We start from the raw sequence: 14,080 nt of genomic DNA, 5'->3' as shown, positions 1-14,080 counted from the left end.
TATATTATATGTTGGTTCCACTCTTCATTTTTCTCAAAGCAATCTATTTGCCTTTAAATACATAACATAAAATTTGACGAAAGTGAAAATTTGAAGACCAAATTTCTATGGCTTAAAAAGGAGGAAGAAAAGATTTGATCTTCAAGATTCTTCATAAAAATATTCTTTTGACTAAGGTTTTTTATCCAATACTAACTTTGCCCTGTAAAACAGAAATAAAGGCCACTTTGTAACTTTTGTCTATTATCGAAATTTAACTATCAGAATTCATATGGAATTAGGAAATAAATTATATATTTTAGGAGTTAAATAGGTGGGAAGTTGGACTGAATTTCTTAAAAAAGTCTAATTTTAAGAAAAATTATCAGATTAGGTTTTTTTTTTAAATTACGGGCTTATTTTTTAACTAACAACATTAGGGGTGAGCAAAATCCGATTCGATTCGAGAAACTCGATAAAAAATTCAAATTTTGAATTAAATAGTTCGAGTTATTTGAGTTAATCAAGTTATTCGGATCAACTCGAATAAAAATTAAGTTTTTCGGTTTAACTCGAATATGAATTATACAATTCGAGTTATCCGAAAATCCGAATAAGAAAAGACAAAACTACGTAGTTTTGATAAATGTTTACTTTATTAAGAGTTAAAATTCAAAATAATTAAGTTAAAAGGTAAAACTACGTCGTCTTGATAAATATTTACTCATTAAGTTAAAAGAGTAAATCATTATATTGTTCATTTAGTTAAATAATCTTGTACTTCGTCTACTAGTTAAATAATCAATCCATCTAAACGCAACATTAAGTATAAATAATAGGATTCGTTAACTCGACTCGATTCGATTCGATTCGATTCGAAAAAATTTCAAATTGAGTTCGGTTGCTAAAATAGGATTTGTCAACTCAACTAACTCGAAAATTTTTGACTCGATTCAACTCGACTCAATCGAATACTCACCCTTAAACAACATAAGATTAATGTTTAGTAACAAACTGTAAATGGAGTATGAGTTTATATAGACCCATATCCCACTAACTTAATAAAACAAAGAAATGAGCTCGGGGTCTATATAAAAACCTGTTTTGTAAATTTTATTTTCACAAGATGTTGCACAATAAAAAAAAGATATTGGAGCAGAAAACGGAAGCGTTTTTGTAAAATCAGCCTAGTCTTGTAGTTTTTTTTAAAAAATGGTCTAATCCAGTAAATTTTTTTTTAAATAGCATTTTTCAAAAATTCACTCCGGAAGTTGGAAGACTATTCTGGACCAGAATTAAGCTATATATTTTTGTAAGGGTTAAAATACAATTTCATTATTTTAGAAGTTTTTTTTATAATCTTTTAAGGACTAAATCAAAATTTTTTTTTTGAGGTATCAAAGTGCCAATTTTAATATATACTAACTTAAAATTTTATAAATTGTGAAGGGGCCAAAAGCTTAAAATTTCCATTTTACGGCCCTGGCATTGTCTATAGAGTTAAAATGTAATTTCATTATTATATTAACTTATAATTTTATAATTTTTAAGGGGCTAAACTAATATTTCATTGAATTATAATTTTTAAAGAGCTAAAACATAATTTTATTATTGTATATAAATTTATAATTTTAATGAAACTAACTAATATTTCACTATTTGTATGAGGCAAAAGTCTTACTAGTCTAGAAAGATATTAAGTTTGAAATTTATCCCCAGGAAATAGATTTTTAGCGGCGTTTTTTTTGCCTTTAGTGGCGTTTTTAAGCGCCGCCAATACTTTTAGCGGCGCTTACCCAAGCGCCGCAAAAAACGTCGCTATATGCAACGCCGCAAAAATTAGTGGCTTTGCTTTTCTTGCAAGCGCCATTGAAAACAAAGACTTTTAGCGGCGCTTTTAAAAAAACGCCGCTAAAGACCATGACCTTTAGCGGCACTTTTTTCGCAAATGCCTCTAAAGATTAGGACCTTTAGCGGCGCTTTTTTCGCAAACGCCGCTAAAGACCATGACCTTTAGCGACGCTTTTTTTGCAAACGCCGCTAAAGACCACGACCTTTAGCGGCACTTTTTTGACAAACGCCGCTAAAGGTCATGAAATTTTAAAAAAATATATATTATAAAATATTATAAAGGTCATGAAAAATTAAAATTCATTAACAAAATATTGAGGAGAATAATATCCATGATATAAATATAAAAATTTTCTATTAAAATTCATTATCAAATTAAATTTTCTATGAAAATTTTAACTTTAAAACTAAATATAAAATTTGATGAATTCAAATTTAGAATTTAAAATAATAAATTAATAACACAATTAAAATTCAAAAGTTAGAACTCAAGCTATTAAATATTAAAATAAAAATAAAAATATAAAATCAAAACTAAAATAAATAATAAAAATTAGATTAAATATAAAGATATAAATAAAATACAACAAGTCTTTTACTAACAGCAAGTCCAAATACAGCTTCTTGTTTATTAATAAAAACAACAAAACATCTAAACGTTGCAAGACAATTTACAATCAAATATTAAAGCTTTGTTTATTTTCTCAAGCTGTAGTCCGTGGGCTAGAAACACCTGTAGCAGAAATATGTTTAACGCGATGCCAAAAGTTTTTTTTAAAAAAAATCAACATAAGAAAAGGAATTAGGAACCTTCTATAGCATTAGTGACAAGATCAACAGTTACATCATGCATGACCGACACATCACCTATTTAACCACCAATCAAATACACAATCAGAGATTTTAAATTTCCAGTCCTCACTAAATTTAAGTAATTAACTCGATAATCACTAAATTCACACTCAAATTAAATTGCCTAACTAATAAACTCATACCGGTTCCATGAACTTTCGTGAAAACATTGATATCAAAACCACCGGAAAACCTTCCTCCCTTGCCTTCGTCGACCAATTAAAAAACAGAAGTCAGCGAGCAAAATTCGAAGACTCAACATACAATAAAATGATGATTCGATTAAAAACTCGAGACTCACCGTAAGAACAATAGCTTTAACATCGTTTCACCTCGTTGCCTCAGCGAATTTCTCCTTCAATCCATCAATGACTGCAAAAATTCAAAAAAAAAAAATCAAATCACCGAATCATTAATCAAAAATAAAGAAATGAAAAAAAGGGTAAATCAAAAGCTTTACTTGGAATAGCTAGAACAACGGAATGTCTAGAACGATCACCTTATGACCTTTTATCCAAAGCTTGAAAATTTCTAAAAATATGCCAGAAGATATATAGGGAGCCAATAACCTACGAAAAGAAAATTAACCAAATTAAGGAATCAATACAATCCGCAGTTTCAAGGCAAGGTAAATGACAGATAATCCATAATCAAGGTAAATGACATATATAACTTCCAACAGCCTTTAAATCGTTAAACACGGCAATCTAGTTTTAATTTTTAATTTTTAAGATATTACAAGATAGTATAATGGTATAATTGCATTTTGTCCACTAAAATTTCCATTCATTTGTATCCCCTAAAATAATTTTTTGACTTTGCCTTTGGTATCAAGTATTTCTTTTTCCATTCAAAGCATGAACTTGTCTACATTCCATAGTCTTTGAGAAAAATCATTCGGAGGGATATACGCATCGAAAAGCAGGAAGACATCTAAATCATTTTTTTTAAGTTCACAAGTACAATTATAGTTATAAAATTATACATAGACTATAATCAAAATCAAGCATCACAAAGCACAATGAAAATAGTAATTAGAATTTATCTTGAACCAAATCTAAATAACTTTATAAAAAGGGCACAGAAAAAGATTTAAACCAAAATAAATTTGGTGAAAACACTATTAAACCTCATTGGCAAATCAAAAGCAATTTGAATACACCCAACTATGTGAAAAGAAAATCATAAAAGCAGCAATGAAAGGTTAGGAGAATCTTACGAAAAGCAAATCTCTTTTAAACGTAAGCATATTTGTCATACCTCTTCTGAAATTGCTACGAAAGTTTCAGCTTCTCCATGACTATGACCAATAAGATCCTAAAGCAAATTCATCCATCTCTACACAAGGAACAGAAAGTCAATTATTAAAGCAATCTGGCAGTTCAAACTCATCCGGATGTCCAATTTGCTTCATCAACTTGTTGAATGCATAGCCAATGTGACTGCAATCAGAACTCTGGTAAAGGGGAAAATCCAATAAGAAAATTCAACAGAATAGAATAACCGAAAACCAGATCACAAGCTTTCTTGACATTTTATCAAAAAACTATATAAGAAACAGGAAGGTCAACGAGAAAGTCTAAAGGTTAATAAACATATCCATACTTATATAAAAGATTAAAAACCTTAATACAAGTTAGTACAACAAAAGGTTTTAATAAACAATCAATTTAATTGCATAAAAATCCAATAGAAAATTAGATATCACAGTAGAAAATGTACAGAACCACAATGTACTGACTAAGATTAATACAAGTAAACGTTGTAACTCTTACACAGCCAGATAAGTTCTTAACAATGACAAGGAAAAACAAAAATAAGTATCTAATCGAAGCACTTTCAATATCGCAAATCCCAAGAAAAACTGTAAAAAGTAAATCCACTAAAGTTTAAAACAAAAATTCAGAACCATTAGAGCAGGAAAAAGAAGAGAGATTTTTTAATACAATACATCTCAGACACCATAGGATCACATTCAAACTATTCTATTGCATTATAAAAACACTGACTAGTATATATTCAACAAGAGAAATATTCTTCTAAAGAAACAAAATTATTCAATGTAGACAAAATTTCATAGCACGCACCTCAAAAATTTTAACAAACAAAAAGAAAAACAATTAAAAAAAAGGAAAAAGAAAACCCTGAACTACTAGAATTAAAGAAACCTATAGCAGGCAGAAAAATGTAAAGCAACCTACTTTGTAGCAGGCATGGCCTCAAGTATTATAACCACAAAGAATATCTGACAACAATTGCCTACACCAAACCAACATGGAAATCAGTATTTGCAATTCCCACAACAAGTTGGGTTAATTTTATATGAAATAGTTTCCCTGCAGAAATCTAGCTTTTTGGACTTGTAAAACAACAAATCCAAACGAAATGACTTTAGTTTAAATTACGGCACTCTCCGCCATTCAGCCAATAGTGTTTTTTAAACATATACAAGTAAAGAAAAACAAACTGAATGAACAAGATAGGGAATGACAAAGCCCATGAGTAAAATAATGCAAAAAATAAAAATTCAGATAATAGTTGAAACAGAACTAACGGTTCTTGGATAAAATCTAGTTTGTTTTCTAAGCACAAAGATCCCTTAAGTTCCCAAATAAACACTTCAAAACCCTAATTCTATGTTTGTTTACCAAGCACATGCTTAAAATCTCACGATTCAGAAACTTAAAACTGAGATTTTGAAAAAAAATACACTAAACCCACCATATCACTAAAACCAAGAGTTACCAAAAAGAACATGAGATCCCATAATTTCCCTTCAACTTTCTCACTAAACAAACAATAACCCATTTTTTGTTCTTTGAAAGGAAACAAGTAAACTTCCAAAACCCAGATCCAGAACAACCAAAATCGTTGAATTAAAAAAAGGAATCTATCATGAATACTAAAAAAAAATTGAATGCTTGAAAAAACAAATTGGGATCTTTAAGAAGAATCAACATAAAACTAAAAAAATGGTTTTAAATATAGCTTTTAAAAGAACTCAAACCTCAAGAAACCTCCGTTGTTAAGCTTTGGACTATGAGGAATAGTTTTTTCTGGTGACAAGAGACGAAAGCAAGAGGCGATAAACAAGCAGATCTATTCGGAGATGGGTATTTATGCTTAGATCAATTTTGATTGAAAGCTCTAAATCGAAGAGTGGGAAAGTGAATTCAGTGCAAAAATGAAAAGGAGTAGCTATGGTGGGTGAATTTAGTGCAGTGAAATGAAAAGGAAAAAGAAGTGTGATTGGTGTAGGTGTATTGAATTGGTGTTGCTGGAAATGGGATATTTGGGGGCAAATTTTAAGAGTAAAAGGAAATGAGGAGAAGATGAGAAGCGGGTAACCAAAAAATTGTGAGCGGGATTTTAAAAAAAGGATAAAAAATAATGGTCTTTTGTGGCGTTTTTACTAAAAACGCCACTATTTGCTCAATTTTGATTTTTTTTTCATTTTTAACATATTTTTTTTCTATTTTTTCTTTCAAAATTTTTGTGCTGAGATTATCATTTTTTGGATTTTTTTTAAATTTTGAATATTGAACTTTTTAACTAAAATATGGACTAAAATATTAAATATTAAATTTTTAAGCTTTTTATTTAATATATAAGAGATTATCTAAACCTAAACTCTTAATTATAGTCTTCAAACCCTAAATCATAAAACATAAACCATCAACCTTAAAAGAATAAAAAAACACTCTATAAAACAAGTTGGAACTAAAACAACACTTATTTAAAAAAAACAAAAAAAGGGTTGCAACTTTTTAATAAGAAGATTGATTTACGAATAAAGGAAAATTCACTATTTTATAAAAAGAAAATGAGTTACAATTAAAAAAATGTGGAGACACAAATGAGTGCAGAGGATTTTCGTTCATATAAATAAATATATATTTTAATTAGTCAGTATAGATAAATATTAAAATCGTATAAACAATAAATTATTAATAAAATTTAAAGATAAACTTATCATTTAAAACGTTTTCCACAAAATATCCCTTCAATCCATTAAACAATATAACACCTTATTAATATATAAAAAATATTTTTTATCAAAATCAAGATATCTATTATCGATAACAATAATTAATTATAGGGTTTAAAATTTAATTATTGAATATGATTCACTTGAGATTAACATGTAAAATTGATTTCCGACGAAATGAAAAAGACATATATGGTAGAATCGTAACCATAGAATACGACCCTAATCGAAATGCATACATTTGTCTCATACATTATGGGGATGGTGAGAAGAGATATATTTTACATCCCAGATGGGCTATAATTGGAGATACCATTGTTTCTGGTACAGAAGTTCCTATAAAAATGGGAAATGCCCTACCTTTGAGTGCGGTTTGAACTATTGATTTACGTAATTGGAAGGAACCAATTAGGTTTACGACGAACCATTAAACTTAAACCATAAAACCCTAAACCATAGACCTTAAACCTTAAATATTAAACCCTAAACCCAAAAATAAATTTAATCAATATTAAGTATTTCTTCCACAATTTATTATGAACATAAGCTTTTACATTAATATCAATGTATATACACATCAACATCCATATGATATTTTTTGGGGTTTAAGGTTTTAAAAGTTATAGTTTAAGGTTTAAGGTTTTTTAAACTTCAGAGGTTTAGTGCATTAGGGGTTATAGATTAATGTTTATGATTTTTTTGGGGTTTAGAGTTTTAAGGGTTATATGACTTTTAGCGGCGTTTTATCGAAAGCACCGCTAATGCTCTGGTTTTTAGCGGCATTTTACAGAAAGCGCCGCTAATTCTTTGGTTTTTAGCGGCGTTTTACCGAAAGCGCCGCTAATGCTCTGGTTTTTAGTGGCGTTTTACCGAAAGCGCCGCTATTGACCTGTTTTTAGCGGCGTTTTTTGTTAAAACGCCACTATTGCTCTGTTTTTAGCGGCGTTTTACTAAAAACGCCGCTATTGCTCTGTGTTTTACAATTTTTGCGGCGTTTTTTGATGAAACGCCGCTAAAAACGCCGCTAAAGCCCTATTTTCCTGTAGTGCCCAATTGATTCATATAACTACTCGTAATAATAATATTAATAGTCCTCAAACCTTACTTTGTAAAACAAATATTCTTCTACATAATTCATTTAATTGACTACTAGCTGATTTGGTTTCACTTTTATGAACTAGAAAACTAAGTGACTCCCATTCTTAATTTCTCATACTGCTATATAATTCAATGAGAAAAATAACCAGCAAAAATCAAGGATATTAAAATCCATAAAAGAAAACAAAAAAAAATGATGCTATCTTGATAAGTATCAGTCTAAAGTAAGTAATTGCAATCAAGATTTGAGGACTACAAATGAAAAGAAAATTATGGTTTTTGAATTTCTAAAAACTGAATGTGAATAATTCATTCGATGATTAACATAAAGGTTAAAAAAATTATACTTAACTCCTCTTTCAACTTTATAAAAAAAATCATTTTAACTACTTATTTAATTTTTCGTTTTTTTTATTTTTAAATTTGATGTTGTTTGTCAAATTAACCCAAAATAAATAAAAAACAATATTTGTTAATTTTACTGACGTGACATACACATAAATATCACATCAACAATTAATTAAAAGTTTAAAAGTTTAAAAATTTAGAAAAAATATAAAATTATTTAAAAATTATAAAGATATATATTTAATATTTTTAAATTTTCAACAAATTAATTAATTGCTAAGGTGGCATACATATGGATTGTCACATGGATGTGCAAAGTTAATATACATTAATTGTTTCCATTCATTTTCGAGTGATTTGACAAAAAATGAAAATTTAAAAAAAAATTAACTAAAGAGATAAAAATGATTTTTTTTTTGAAGTTGAAGAACCAAAATTTATCATTATACCTTAATAATATTTGGATGAGATTAAAGTTGATGTTGTATCATTTAACTAAAGGTCCATTGCTTTGTCTTGCCCCATACTGTACCCATATGTGATCCGAAGGACTAATTTACTTAAAAAAGCTCATTTCCAAGCATATTTACGGAAATGGCCCGATTACACAATTATTTACCAAAAAGGGCTGCTTTTTGCAAAAATGCGCCTACGTGGCCATGTTTAAGGGGGAAAATGCTAGTAAACGGCGCCCCTGAAGGAGCTTTTTTGCCGCGTTAGTAAAAAAAACGCCTACACGGAAGCGTTTTGCTGACGTGGCAAAAAGCGCTCCCCAAGGGCGCACTTTGCTCCGTGTTTTTATATGTTAGGGATATTTGCATGTTTAGTCTCTAGGATTTTTTAGGGTTTTTAGGGTTAGGGTTTTGCCAAAATAAGTTACGATTTAGTAAAGGTTTTTGTTAAAACAAGTTAGGGTTTAGTTTTAGTAGATTTTAAAAATAAATCAAGATTTAGTGTTATTTTATAAAAATTATTTAAATAAGAGTTTATGGTTTTTAAATAAATTAAGTAAATTAGGGTTTTTAGGGTTTTAAATAAACTAAGTTAGGGCTTTAAATAAATTAGGGTTTAGGGTTTATGATTTTTAAATAAATTAAGTAAATTAGGGTTTAAGGTTTTAAATAAATTAAAATAAGGTTTTAAATAAATTAAATTAGGGTTTATGGTTTTTAAATAAATTAAGTAAATTAGGGTTCTAGGATTTTAAATAAATTAAATCAGGGCTTAGGGTTTAGGGTTAAATTTAATTAAATTAGGGTTTAGTTTTTTTTAAAAATAACATTGTGTTTATTTTTTAAACAAAATTGACTATTTTTACCTTGAAAAAATAATTTTGAGAAGACGTTTCTGAACAAATAGTGTCAAAAACGCTTCAAGCAAGATGCACTGTCAGCAAAAATACAGAAAAAAGCTCCCACGTGGACGCTCTTTTTCTACAGTAGTTCCTGAAAAAATAATTTTGAGAAGACATTTCTGAACAAATAGTATCAAAGACGCTTCAAGCAGGATGCACTGTCAGCAAAATTACAGATAAAAGCTCCTACGTGGACGCTTTTTGAGAAGATGTTTCTGAACAAATAGTATCAAAGACGCTTCAAGCAGGATGAAATGTCAGCAAAATTTTTGAAAAAAGCTCCCATGTGGACGCTCTTTTTCTACAGTAGTTCATGATTGGCCTTAGGCTATAAACGAGGCAAATTTCATTCTCGAGATCATAAGTTACAGCAAAAAAAATTAGAGAAGCTAAACAGAATAGAAATTGAAGATGAGTGAACATATTAGTGCTGTTGTTTACTATGATGGTGAGGTTCGTGACACCGAGAACGACATTGTTTTTTATTAGAGAACACAATGGGAATGGTTTTTAACGAGAGTATAGATTTTACAGAATTTCGTAAAAGAATTAGGCGTAAAATCTTCGGAACGACGCCAAGTAGGGTTTCTTCTATTAAGTATCGATTTTGTACTCCAATTGATCCCGTGACATATGACTCATTTGATATCAAAGGTGTTCATAGCTTTAAGGCGATGGTGCAGACCCATCTCGCTAGTGGATCATCATATCTTGAGCTATATGTTCAATTTCTATCACCAAATGAATCATTTGCGACTTTAACGTCAACTGCTGTTCGAGAGGAATACACGACCCCTAGCTGACACTCCGTTAGTGGGAGGCAGAACATGAAAGCGTCCATATTTAGTGGCAATATGGAAAAACACAACTCCTACACGACACTTAGTTAGTGGATAGGACATGTACATCGGTGGGTCAATGTTCGATGCTGGAAATACGTATTGAGGAATGACGTCAACTTCTAGTGGTTGGCAATCCACATCTGATTGGAGATGTCACGAAACGTCTAGAAGAAGGGATGATGTACTCCCTAAGACGTCCACCGGCGAGGGGACCTCATACATTGTAGATGATGGTGGGTTGGATGATGAGTCTGATATCCACCTCGAGAGCCTGGCCCCGATAGTACAGAAGTTGCATTATTTTCTAAACCGGAGTCTATTCCATTCAAAATTGAAAATGTTAAAGGGGGTTCAGACGAAAAAGAAGAAGATCCGCGATTCAAGGCGTACTCGCCTCCAACCCACATGCATAATGTCAATACATTGGTAGATGATGTGCTGGAGTTTCCAGATTTACCATACAGAACGCGTGACCATACAGGTTCGACATTGGATTCGGGTGATTTGGAAGTTGGTAAGGAGTTTTCCAGTAAAGATAGTTTTCTTAGTGCTTTGAAACAACATAGCATCAATCACGGGGTTAACTACAATGTGGTTAAATCCAAATCTGTGAAGTTCAAGGCCAAGTATGAGTGCAAGACGGTATATGTTCATAGAAAATCATGGCTTCTTTTAGGAAAAAGACAGACTTTTAGAAGATAAAAAAGTACAAATGTCCACAAACCCATATTACCGGTACAATATCACTGGGTGTTTAGGGTTTTGAATAATAATGTTATTACTTAATGTTGCATTATTTAATGTACTTCATTGACAGGTGTTTCACAAGATCATCCCAAGATGGATTCAGGCATGATAGCTAGCTTAATACTACTGATGTTGAAGGCGGATCCCAGGACTTCTATGTCATGCATAATTGCCAGTATTCATAGCCAATTGAGGTATATGCCTTCTTACCGCAAGGCTTGGATAGTTAAGCAAAAGACGTTGGAAAAGATGCATAATGGGTGGGACACTTCATATAATGAGGTTTGGCTGTGGTGTCAGGTGCTAGAGAGATACGTCCTAGGTTGCATAACAGACCTTGAAACGGTTTCTACGTACTACAATGAGCGATTGCTCCGTGGATACCAAGTGTTTAAACATCTGTTCTGGAGCTTTAAGCAATGTCGAGGCACATTTGTGTATTGCAACCCATTGGTACAAATTAACTATACCTTTATGTATGGTAGATATACCCATCGGCTATTGCTAGTTGTGGCATAAGATGGTGGTGGGAGAATTCTTCCAATTGCGTTTGCAATAACACCGTAGGAGTCAACTGATAACTAGGATTTCTTTCTTTCTAGGTTAAGGAAGCATGTATGCCCCCAACCTGATATCTATGTTATATCGGATTGGGGCACTGGAATACTAGTTGCAATTGAGCGACATGGAAGCCTATGGGATCGCACACACCATCGGTATTGTCTAAGGCACATTACGTCCAACTACTATGGGTAATATCGTTCTACGATTGAACGAAAACAAGTGACCAACATGGGTATTTAATCTCTATTAATATACTTTCGGTTGTAATATTCAATTTATTCTGAATGGAATATTGGTATGTAATTTTTGCTATCAACTTATATTGGTAGGGTACGAGATCAATAAAGACCGTTTTCATGAGATGTTAGGGAATTTGCATTCAGTTAACGATCAAGGCACAGACTACCTCTGTAACATACCTTTCAAACAATGGCCGCAAGCATACGACAGCAGCCTACGATATGGTCATATGACTACAAATATGGATGAATGCATAAATTTTGTTCTAAAAAGAACGTGTTATTTGCCGATAACCTTGGTTGTGCTAGAGACATATTTTCGTTTGGTGGCACTATTTCCAAAGCGAACAGTGAGTTATAAAGGCCAAATGCAGAGAGGCCATGTATAGTTACGGAAGGTATTGCAAGAAATTAACAAGGTGAAGGCGCGGGCCAACACGATGCACACTATGTATCACGATCACGACAACCTATGGTTTCGTGTGACAGAGTTTGACAGACCGAGCCAATATATTACCGGCAGGCAATATCATGTACACCTGATAAATAGGACTTGTGACTGTGGGACGTTTGACACACTTCATTATCCATGCACTTATGCAATTGCAGCTTGTCAGAATCTCCGTTTGGATCCGATGAGATATGTCGACGAAGTGTATAAAATAGAATACATGTACAATGTATGGAGACACATATTCCCACCGGTCTCAGATGAATATAAGTGGTCGTCTATATCGCTTGCTCTATTTAAGTTGTTACCGGATAGAGAATTGCATCGCAAACCAAAAGGTAGACCTTATTCAAGTAAAACACGTAATAATATGGATATCCGGGATGGTGTAGGAACCCAGGTCATACAATTCGATTATGTTCAAACCGAAATAGTTGATAATTGCTGTTATGAAACGATGTTGTATTATTTCTATTCCGCCTCATTCAAAAGAACTTATATTTTATTAAAAATATAAAATTTATTGACTATTAAAATATTAAAAAAACTTATTTTTTATTAAATAAAATAATATAGAACAACTTCTACAAATATATTAAAAAAATCAATGTATATGTCAGTCAGAATCAGTGTCACATGGGGGTGGGCGACGATTACGCGCTAGATTCCTCATTCATTGCTCGCCGGGGGTTATAGGTGTTGGAAAGATGACCCATCTTAGTAGAATAAAGAATGTGGAGGCACGGCGGAGGTGTTTGAATCTCATAAGGAGATGGGGAATGGTTATGAGATAAGCTCGCCGACGGTGCCTCATGCGATCCCTGCGACAACAATGGCCTATATATCATCGGTTGAGTTGGAGTTATCAGGAAAGGAGATGCACCGAGCCATGCAATCTAACTTGACATAGGACTGGGAAAAGGAAACATATAAGGGTTATGATATATATAAGGGCTAGGATACGCACCTGGCATAATTTGAAAGGGCCGTGATGTGGGTGTCTTCGATTGAGGCATTGAGCTCGGTGATTGTATGGGAACTGTTGATGGGCTCATGCCATCATCCCTTCTCCTTGGATTTAAAGGGCCCCGTCGTTCCCTTTCCACACGGATTTGCCGACACCTCTGCTTTTCTGACAGCAAATATGACTTGCCATGAATTTTAAACCATGGCATGAAATCTGGGGGACACGCTAATCTGAGGTGCACGCTAACTCTAGGACGATGATCGGTTCGCTATCAAGTATATGATCATACCAATTTTCTCAAATTTCGATATATTTCGACCAAAATACTGGCCAATTCGTATTCATTTTCCGTAATTCAATTCTGTGCTGGTCATCGAGCACCTCAGGTTCCTCAGGAATCGGTTGTTGGAATCCAAATTGTCTCATCCGTCTGGTGCATCTCAACAATAGCATAGTTGACCAACAGGACCTTAACATGCCAAATGTTTGGATTTTGAAAGAATTCTTCCGGAATTACAACTCGTATTGCCGGATCCTCGTATGGTATCCATTAAAACAATATGAACAGAATAAAAATATTAGTTATATACATAATGCTAAATACTAAATACTAAATATTAAACGACTATTTTATTTATATTTATTTTATGTAATACTTGCGCTTCCGACCGTTGGTCTAATATAAGTTATATATCTTTAAGAGCAGTAGGTATTCCAACATAACTCGCCGGATGGTTCCACCTAATTAAATAAATTTTCAGCATACAATTTTATTTTAAATATATGGAATAATTGTAAAA

The 14,080-nt window shown here is 32.1% G+C and overlaps 1 long non-coding RNA gene across 7 annotated transcripts; it reads right to left on the bottom strand.

Annotated features, from left to right (window-relative positions):
* Nucleotides 1-2,365: 2,365 nt before the first annotated feature.
* On the bottom strand, nt 2,366-6,038 carry LOC107933189 (uncharacterized). Of its 7 annotated transcripts, XR_001693570.2 has the most exons (7): nt 5,690-6,038; nt 3,943-4,138; nt 3,143-3,251; nt 2,984-3,054; nt 2,826-2,888; nt 2,641-2,697; nt 2,366-2,563 (listed from the first exon to the last, which is right to left on the bottom strand). It is a non-coding gene; the product is annotated as an uncharacterized lncRNA (long non-coding RNA). The 7 variants fall into 7 exon arrangements; XR_005911251.1 differs by having other exon boundaries at nt 2,641-2,888; XR_001693568.2 differs by adding an exon at nt 4,884-4,941 and having other exon boundaries at nt 2,366-2,888; nt 5,690-6,033.
* Between the last annotated feature and the right edge of the window lie 8,042 nt (nt 6,039-14,080).

The sequence above is a fragment of the Gossypium hirsutum genome, chromosome A02, assembly GCF_007990345.1.
Source record: "Gossypium hirsutum isolate 1008001.06 chromosome A02, Gossypium_hirsutum_v2.1, whole genome shotgun sequence".
Taxonomy (NCBI): domain Eukaryota; kingdom Viridiplantae; phylum Streptophyta; class Magnoliopsida; order Malvales; family Malvaceae; genus Gossypium; species Gossypium hirsutum.
Note: the sequence above shows the minus strand (reverse complement) of the source record. Positions and strands in the feature narration are given on the sequence as shown.